Source organism: Phyllobates terribilis, unplaced genomic scaffold (assembly GCF_046119375.1).
Source record: "Phyllobates terribilis strain yellow unplaced genomic scaffold, ASM4611937v1 Scaffold_5__5_contigs__length_657084704, whole genome shotgun sequence".
In the NCBI taxonomy this organism is placed as follows: domain Eukaryota; kingdom Metazoa; phylum Chordata; class Amphibia; order Anura; family Dendrobatidae; genus Phyllobates; species Phyllobates terribilis.
The window spans coordinates 407,146,011-407,156,767 of record NW_027362765.1 but is presented as its reverse complement, the minus strand read 5'-3'; positions in this window follow the sequence as shown (position 1 = coordinate 407,156,767).

Below are 10,757 nucleotides of genomic sequence, written 5' to 3'. Positions count from 1 at the left end.
CTAGCTATTAAAATGGGGGACCCCAAAAAAAATGACGTGGTGTCCCCCCTATTTTAATAGCTAGCAACGGCTAGGCAGACAGCTGGGGGCTGATTTTAATAGCCCAGGAAGGGTGCATTGAATAATGGTCCCCTTCCAGGCTAGAAAAACCAGCCATCAGCCGCCCCAGAAATGGCGCATTCATAGGACGCTGCCATCCAGCCTGCCATCTCAATGCCGTCCCAGCGTGGGAGAATTCTTCTGCTCAAGCGGTGACGTCATTTGCCGGCACCGCATGCACAGGAGAATTCTCCCACGCTGTCAGTGACGTGCATGAGGTGAGCTGAGTTCATTGGACATGAACTCGGCTCATCTGGATGCCATCACAGCCAGACACTGAGGAGCTTCACTGAGGAGCTTCTCAGTGTCTGCGGCATGGCAAGCTGGATGGCAGCGTTCTGCTGCGATCCAGCCTGTCATGTCAATGTAGCAGAGCTGAAGCTGTCCTGGGAACCAAGGAAAGGTAAGGATGAGGTTGGTTTATTATTTTACTTTTATTGCAGGAGATCGTTGGCTTCAGCTGGAATGGGCGTCACGGTAAGTAGAGTTTAATTTAGAACATTAAAGAATTGTGTCTTTATTTCAATTAAAGGACTTTATTCTGGATGTTTGTGTTTTTTTTTAACTTTGACTATGGGGTTAGCAATGGGGGTGTCTTATAGACGCCTCTCCATTACTAACCTGGGCTTGATGTCAGCTGGCATTATAAGCTGACATCAACCCCAACCCTATTACCCCACTGCCATCGCTACAGGGCAGTGGGAAGAGCGAGGCTAAGTACCAGAATTGGCGCATCCTATGGATGCGCCATTTCTGGGGCGGCTGACGTCTGGTGTTTCTAGCCTGGGAGGGGGCCAATATTCATGGCACCCTTCCTGGGCTATTAATATCAGCCCCCAGCTGTCTGCCTAGACTTTGCTAGCTATTAAAATAGGGGGGTCCCCACGTCATTTTATTTGGGGTCCCCCAGTTTAATAGCTAGTAAAGGCTAGGTATTCAGCTGGGGGCTGATATTAGTAGCCTGGGAAGCTTCATGGGTACTATCCCCTTCCCAGGCTTCAAACATCTGCCCCAGCCGTCTGCTTAACCTCCGCTAGAGACTAAAATTATGGGGAACCCTATGCCAATTTTTTTTTTAATAAATCCTTTATTTTAACACTAAATGACAAGTACAGTAACCAACACTGTCACTGTACTTATTATATATGTGACTGACATGTTTCTATCTATCTAATCTATTCGTGATGCTCTATTCTTTCTGTTCTAAATTGTCGGGTACCGATGTATGCCGCTGATGAATTGCCGGCTGGCTTTTTTAAAGAGACAAAAACACTATTATTTTTTTTTAATAAATCCTTTATTTTAACACTAAATAACAAGTACAGTAACCAACACTGTCACTGTACTTATTATATATGTGACTGACATGTTTCTTTCTATCTAATCTATGTGTGATGCTCTATTCTTTCTGTTCTAAATTGTCGGGTACCGGTGTATGCCGCTGCTGAATTGCCGGCTTTTCATGTTTCACTGTGAGAACTGTTCCCATCGATTTGGGCAATCACTGTAACGCCACAACCACCATGGCTGTGATATTACAGTGAGTGGCAGACAATCCCTGCATGATTGGTGCTCTAAATAGCGCCAAACATGCAGGACGGGGACCCAAGCTCCCACCCGAGCATCTCGAAAGTACTCGGCGAGCTTCGAGCATCTCGAGTACTGAGATGCTTGGGCGAGTACCGAGCAGTGGCGAGCATGCTCGTTCATCACTACACAGGAGCCCCGGAACCGCGAGTGCCAACACCGCTGGAACAGCGCCGGCATGGGAGGTGAGTATAAGGGCCAAACATTTAAATTAAGATGGGGTTGTCCCAATAGTAGACAACCCCTTTAAGCTGCCTTTATTCATTTATCTACTTAAAAGGAACCTGACAACTGATACATGCTGCTCAATCCAAGGGCAGCATCTACCAGACTGTATGTTATCAGGCTGGTGTGTTTGACTCTGAAACGCTCTGAATATTCTCCCGTGTGACTTGGTTCTCGGTGGCTTCTCCCCACCTGCTGCCCTGGGGTGACAGGTCTCTCCCTATACAAGTATGTAGGGAGAGCACCGTCACTACAGCGGGTGTAGCGAAGCTGCCAGGGACCCACCTGTCAACTAATCTGCTGTGTGGCTTGGTCCCCGGCATCTTCTTCTCGCCTGCTGCCTTGTAGTGACAGGTCTCTCTATACAAGCATGCAAGAAGAGATCTGTCACTCCAGCTGGCAGGGAGGAGCTGCCGGGGAAACACCTTTCCAACTAGTCTCCTGTGTAGCTCGTTCCCCTGTGGCTTTTAAAGTGTTTTTCATTGAAACCCTGCAGTGCTCCAGAGTCAGATGTACATGGACAAAATCATACAACCACTGGCGTGGATTGGGAAGCAGGTATCAGATAGCAGGTTCCCTTTAATCTTTACAGTAGCATTTTAGAGGCATGCCAAGTGAAGGAGCCGAATTATAGGTGAATTTCCTTTTCAGTGCCGACAGGAAAATAATTCATCCCTTAATTTCTAAGTGTTTTTTTTTCCAGTATTAGAATATTGATGGCCTTTAGTAAGGGTAGATCATCAATTTCACATTGAAGGGGGTCCAACACCCCCACCAATCAGCTGTTTGCAGCTCCGGGGCAGTCAGATGTAATTACCTCCTACACTGTTTAATAGCTGATTTGCAGTATCAGGAACTTCCACTAAACAATGTGATGGAGCAACTGGCAAATTTAAGCTCTAAAGCCAACAGAATTGTAAATGCAACTCTGGACAATACATGGTGTAATTCGGGATCTCCACTAGATCTGAAATGTAAAAGTTGACATTAACCCCTTCCTGACAATGGACGTACTGGTACATCCAATTTTGGGTCCCCTTCTTTAGTAAAGAGAACAGATTAGATCTATTCAAAAGAAAGACCCAGAAAAGTCACTTAAATAGTCTTTCCTGACGGCAGCAATTAAGGCAAGCAGAGCTGGTCACACTCCAAATATAAATCTCACAATATATCACACAATCACACAATATCGTAGCCTAATGTGCAGACAAAGAACTTAGGTCAGAAAGTTCAGTATTTGAGTGGGTTTACTTCTTGGTGTTCCAAAATTCCAAACAGATTACTTTTTCATTTGCCCCAGATGAAGCCAAAGTTGGGGAAACTCATGTCGGGCTTGGTCTGATGAACACTATTAAAGCTGTTTTTAATGTACCTCTTGTAAGTAGAATAAGTCTCTTTTGGCAAGAAGCTCTAATACTAGCTGTGATATTCAGCCATCATATGTTCTACATGCATGTTCCATCAACCCTCCGTCACGCAGTCACAGGATGCCAATTAGTTGATATGGCAGCCGGTGGTCTGCTGAAGACCCCTATGCCTGTTATTACTGTACTCCTGTGAAAAGAAGAGTGGAATTGCATTACTTTGCATAATTTCAATGCATTTAGATTTTTTTATGTTTTCTAGTACTTTGAATGGTAAAATAAATGGTGTTTTTCAAAGCTACAACTCATCCAGCAAAAAATCAAGCCATACAAGCTATGTAGATGGAAAAATATAAGAGTAAGGGAAGGAAAAAGTTAAAATTATCATGTCAGAAATAGGTTAAAAAGACCATTCATCAGGACCATGATTGCAAAATGTACTGTAAAGAAATATTCATTCGAGATGTTGAAATTATTCTTAAGCTTTTCACTAATGATCATTAGGGGGCTCAATACTAAAGATACCTACAGATGTGGCCACCTTTACCTTTGCTTGTTATTTGGTTACAAACTACATACTCTCCCAAAACCAATCCAATACATTATCACAGCATGCTAGCGAAACTCATATTACAATCTCAGGGTGGCCACATAAAAAAACACATATCATAAACATCTCCAGACAGAGTATCACAAAATCATATTTTTTTAGCAAACTGTAATTTTTCATGTATACATTTTGAGATATATTGATCCAAAAGCAAAGGGAAGAAAGAGCATAATGGTATTGTATGTAGCCCAATTTACTAAAACTATTCTTGCAATTTGCATGAGGAAAACATTCAAGTCCAATGTCTGATGCAATAAATACATTGGATACATCCGTGCAGTTACATTATTCAGGAATGCTACATTTTAGACGTCTTATTGTAATATTTTTACATTTGCTTTAAAAATGTGGAAAATATATAAAGCATGCAGCACAGAGATGGATATTAGACTTGTAAATGGCGATTTACACTCTGTAAATGTGTATTTCTGGTTTCTCCTCCCTCCATTGGAGCCACTGACGTTACCTGGATCGGCAATTACTTTTCATCAATTAAAATGTTCTTTGTTCATAACCTTGCAATCCATCAGTGACTGACAAAGCACAAAGTGTATGTGTGCAATGAGAAAATTAATTGTCTCAATTGTTTACGCCGTTCATTGGAACTTTCACCTGCAGATAGGAAGCACAATGTGTTTCTTCATTGCATGTTTATTGATGAGGAGCAGACCCGGTGTCAGAAAGAAAATAAATCTAAATGGTTATTAAATTAAAGGACAGCTAAGCCTGGGAAAGCAACATAATAACATGAAGGATGTCATATATAGAGAGGAGGTGGAGGGAAGCTCTAGTAAAGGGCTGGCTAATAACTCCGCAATATTGCAAATAATGATATGTATGTGTATTGTGTGCTCCCTACTGAGATTAATCAAAACTGACAACAATGTAAATGCTTTTTGTGGTATTAACATATATTAACCAGAGCCATGGTATGTGATTTTTGGGAAATTTATTTAAAGTTAACCTATTATACTTAAAGGGTTATTTCTAGTGATGAGCGAGTATGTTTTGTTAACCCTTTCGGCGAGTATGCTCGGGCCGAGCTCCGAGTAGTTACAGCTGCTTGGTGATATGTTTCAATCACTCCCGTGTGCATGATTTGCAACTGTTTGACAGCTTTATTACATGTGAGGAATGTGTAAGAAATAGACATTCCTCACATGTATTAAAGCTGTCAAACAGTTGCAAATCATGCACACGGGAGTGATTCCAACATATCACCGAGCAGCTGTAACTACTCGGTGCTCGCCCGAGCATACTTGCCGAAAGGGTTAACAGAACATACTCGCTCATCACTAGTTATTTCCCAAAAGCTTGAGTTATCTTCCATCCACTGGCGGACACAGAAAGAAGAGGACTCTGTGCAAGAACAATATATTGGCCCTTTGCAGTCAAATAGTTCATCATAAGGCAAAATTCCTCCTGCTTTGGAGGTGAAAGAGGCCCCTTTACCTCTTGGGCCCCTGTGCACAGGTTGCACCAATGATATTTCCACCCCTGCTTCCATCAATAGGATAAGGAAGAACTTGCATCCTGCAGTGCATTATATTGTGGTGAGATATTGGTAAGTATGTACATTTTTTCCATGCTGTTTTTTAGATTTGATGCCTTATTCACTAATTTGTTTTTAATTTTAGGGATTCACAAAGCAATGAGGACCCTTGGCGCGATTTTGGAGATTCTGTATTTTGGACAAAATATCGACTAATACCTGATGTATTTGTGGCGCCCCTGAGGGTTCGGCCGCCACAGGAATGCTGCACTTCTTTAATGGAGTGTGGTGTTCCTCCTCTGAGGTAAGCCTGGTGTGATGGTAGTGTTCCAGCCTTTTGCATCCAACACCACATTTCCACTAGAGGGAGCTAGTATGCACTAGGTGCTGCTCCCCTGGTTACAGGGAGACTGGGGAACACAAAGTAGTAGGAACCAGTTAGTGGGTGTGGGTGGAGGAATAGTTAGTTAAAATTCTAATTTCATATTAAATAGTATGCCATCTTTGATCTTGGTCTTTTTCGGTCTCTTGCTGGTCCTTTTGGTTCTGTGTGGACCTGTCCTGTCAAGTGGTCGTACTGTGCTGTCAAAATACTGTGTGTAAAGTGACTTCCCTCCGGGAGCGCAGATCCTGTGTGGGCCTGCACCGGCATGGGACACAGCCCTCGTACCCCGATCTATGGGACGAGAGGTAGGTTGCAGACGAGGAATGTCTCAACCCGGCCAAGGACTAGGATCAAGAAGGCCCGGGAGCTTTAGAGTGTGGCTCCCTAGCAAATGGGTCCCGGGGAGGATGCAGACGGAGCGGAGTACGCCACTTGTCCTCGCCTACCTGATCTATTCAGAGGGATTCCGGCTGCAAAAGGGGTAACAACCCCCAACACCCGACCTCGTACTCTATGTCCAGGACGGGAAAGCCCGGTTAGGCCCTGAGGATCCCGGCGGGCTTCGGATGGAGAGGAATTGCCACCCGAGCCCTACACCTGAGAGGAGCTCAGAGGGAGACCTGGCCTATCTACACACGCACAGACGGGAAGGGGTAAGGTCTGTAGTGCAGGAACACTCTGGTGTAGGGACGCTGCCAAACACTGGACTTCCTCGGAGGTAGTCGGACCCCCGTCCCTGATGGCCGCAGGACTCCGCGAGGAGCAGGGAGAAGCCTTGCGCTGCTTATGAGAACTGTGAGTAAAGCCTCGGAAATTCATCCCTATGGCCTCCGGACTGTTCATTACGCGCCATACCACGCGACGCGGTGCCCGCACTCCCCGCGCTACTACTACTACCCCCTTCATCCTGCCTTGCCTGCCCTGAGGCCGCGCTCCGCCTGTGGGGAGCAGCGAGAACTTTAGCCGCCATGACACCGGGCCTCAGCGGACTGTAGCGGCGCTGGAGGCGCATCACCAGACACCACAGGTGGCGTATTCGACAATTACCACTCAACCAGGAAAGCCCTAACATCATTTTTAATGTGATGGCCCTGGGCACGGAACGGGTCCAGGCCACGACTGCATCCCCCTCAATATCTGACCCGGCTCCGAGTATCCCCCATCTTCCCAGGGCAGGGCTGAGAACGTCACATCTTTTTTCATCTTGGCAAGAACCAGATACACCCCTCTAATGTTGGTGTGGGGAAATCGGGTGTCTGTCCTTGTGGGGTACTCTTCCACACTGCCCACCTGAGCTAATAGTATGGGGGTCACCTCTAGGCTGTGGAGCACTATATGTATCTGTGTGACCGCCTTATCTGTGTGCATTTATAAGGGCAGGTACAGATGGCTGTATTTTCTCTCATCTGAGAGAATCGGGCCGATTATGCTTATCACACTCTGGTCAGAGTTTGATCAGAGTATGTTCATAGTGTGATCCGATACTCTCGGACTGAGAGAAGATGGAGAAAAAAAAATTCTCCATCTTCTCCATTTTGTGAGGTCATGGAAATCAGACTGCACTTTGATGTCATCCGAGTGCAGTCTGACGATTTCCAGGGACACAGTGACTTGCATGGTCAAGTGCGATCCAAATATCAGATCAAACTCGGGCATGCAGCGATTTTTCCTTCCAAGTGCGATCTGACAAAACATTGGATCACATTCAGACCAATGTTATTCTATGGAGTTGTGCACAAGTCTGAAAAAATCGAAAACATGTGCAGGACTCCATGGAATAACATTGGTCCAGGTAAGATCCTATGTTTAGTTGGATCACACTCGGACGGAATATACGCTTGTCTGCAGCTGTCCTAATACTAAGCACCCACCCTGCACCATGAATAGTATGTATATGAGGATATTATTCATTAGTGTTTTACGTCTATGCTGCCTCTTTTGATTATGAGGGCCTGCTTCATCCTGCAGAATATCAGTTCTTTTATTAAAGCCATGTATGTTTTACTCTGAAACACTTTTAAGGATATTTCTAAGGCTAAGTTCACACACATACATTGCACTCTGCTAAGCACTACATGGAACTTTCTGTCATAGTGGCGCTGCATGGTGTGACTACAGTCATCGGTCAATACACAATGAATGATGGCTATAAGAATGTACGGTCACATTGATTGACATCTCGCTCTGCACAGATGTGCTTAATCACGAGCTGTCAATCAAAATGCCTCTATGACTTAAAGCTAACAGCTCATGGGTAGAACTAAAATTGTTTTCTCCCAGTAGCCACACTTTCAGTACAGTGGATAGGCAGCATTATAATGTTATTTACCTGCAAATTAACCCTATACCTGCAAGTTAATTGTGTTTGGGCACATGACAGGTTCTTTTTAACCCCTTACTGGCCTAGGGCATATTAGTACGCCCCAGGCCATCACCCCCGGTTCATTGAGGGCTCCGGCGCTGAGCCCACACTGAACCGGGCCCATGTTGGTGCGGCTGTTAACCAGTTAAATGCCGCTGTCAATCTCTGACAACAGCATTTAACATCGCCTCGCCGGAAGCGCGGCATTAGCCCGCCCATCGGTGACCCCGCCACGTGATTGCGGGTCACCGATGCGTGGATATGACAACCCGGGGTCTGCAGCAGACCCCTGTAGTTGTCATGTCTCACTTGCTATGAGCGCCACCTAGTGGTCAGAGCTCATAGCACATTAGCATTTCTGCTACACAGAGGCGATCTGCTCATCGCCTCTGTGTAGCAGAGCCGATCAGACAACTGCTGCTTCTAGTCTCCTGTGGAGACTATAGAAGCATGCAGAAAGTGGAAAAAAAAAGTTTTTAAAAATATGAAAAAAAGTAAAAAAAATATAAAAGTTTAAATCACCCCCCTTTCGCCCCATTCAAAATAAAATAATAATAATAAAAAAAAACACATACACATATTTGCTATCGCAGCATTCAGAATCACCCGATCTATCAATATAAAAAAAGAATTAATCCGATTGGTAAACGGCGTAACAAGAAAAAAATTCTAAACTCCAGAATTACGTTTTTTTAGGTCGTCGCAACATTGAAATAAAATGCAATAACGGGCGATTAAAACATCAGATCTGCCTCAACATAGTATCAATTAAAATTATCTGCTTGACACTCAAAAAATAAGCCCTCACCCAGCCCCAGATCCCTGAAAATGGAGGCGCCACGGGTCTTGGAAAATGGCGCCATCTTTTTTTTTGCAAACTTTGGATTTTTTTTTTCACCACTTAAATAAAAAAGAACATAAACATGTTTCATGTCTACGAACTCGTAATGACCTGGAGAATAATAATGGCAGGTCAGTTTTAGTATTCAGTGAACGTGGTGTAAAAAAAACAACAAAGCAAACAACAGTGGAATTGCATTTTTTTTGCAATTTCACCGCACTTGGATTTTTTTTCCCGTTTTCCAGTACATGATATGGTAAAACCAGTGATGGCGTTTAAAAGTACAACTTATCCCGCAAAAAAATAAGCCCTCATATGGCCATATTGAAGGAAAAATAAAAAGGCTATGGCTCTGGGAAGAAGGGGAGCAAAAAATGAAAACGCAAAAAACAGAAAATGCTCTGATCATTAAGGGGTTAATTACACCCCAGGGTTCCGGTGTAATGTTTTACCCATGGGTGGACATATCATTGGTGCAACCAGTGTAGACGCACAGTGGTCCAAGAGGTAAGGGGGCCTCTACCACCTCCAAAAAAGGAGGAATTGTGCATTATGATGATATATTGGACTGCAAAGGGCCCATATATTGTTCTTGCACAGAGATCTCTTCTGTCTGTGTCCTTCCTAGTTTTACCATACTTACTGCAATGCTCAGCAATGACTGTATAAATCCAGTATTAAACAAAAGCTAATGCAAACTCTATGAATACTGCTGGACCTTCCCGTAGCAGACACTTGTTCTGACACTGCATTTGGGGCTTTTCCCTTTAGTCTTCTCCGTTTCTCTCTCCCTGTTGCTGTAGATGACTCCGGGCCACATTCATGCTCCTCACGTGCAGCTGTCGTGCTGAGTAAAAGAATAATACTAGACCATCATAATTTTATATGGCGCGGGTCGGAATAGCAGGCCGGGTTACTTGGGTCAAGCTCAAACAATTCTTTTCATCATACTGGAGGCTTGCATCTCATGAAAGGAATGGACATTTATTCCGTGCCGTTTACTGTGATAACAGCCTGTCCATTCAGCTTCAACAACCTAAATGTAATGATTCGCTGACAGACAGAACGGGAACCTGATTCCCTGTGATTGGAGGTCTCAGAGGACAACAATTCGGGGTCATGCGCTCATATATATCTTATCTATTGTGGAGTGGCTCTCATGTGAAATCTATGAAAGGGGCCACAATTTTTTAAATATCTGGGTATATTTTTTTTAAATATCTGCGAATGGTCGGAGCCCCTTGACTCAATGTTACGTTCATCGACTCCCACATGTATATTTTTGTTGGATAACTTTATAGGTTTTTTAAATTTTTTCAAGCACAGTTATCCCTTCTAATTAAAGGGGTGAACCGAAACTATCACAGATTTAATCCTACATGGCTCACTATTGAATATAATAATCTAATTGTTTTTGTTATATATTTTAATTAAAAATTCTCAATCGTTGCCTCCCTACGCTATCTAACTGCTTTATTTTATTTTTTTTACCTACTTTCTGTTGAAGATGCTTCACTTGAGAATCTCCAGTGCATGCTGGAATACTCAAACGAAGTTTCATCAGGGGGCAGAGGCTACGGTCACTGTCACAGCCTCTGCCACCACCCTGAAACAAAACATTAAGGGCTCTTTCACACGTCAGTATCTCCAGTACGAGTGGTGACAATTTCCTCACGTACCGGAGACACTGACATGTTAAATGAATGGGTCAGTGCACATCTCAGTGTGTTTTCACGGATTATGTGTCTGTGTGCTCCACAAGGAGACAAGTCTGTTTTTTTGTGCATGCACG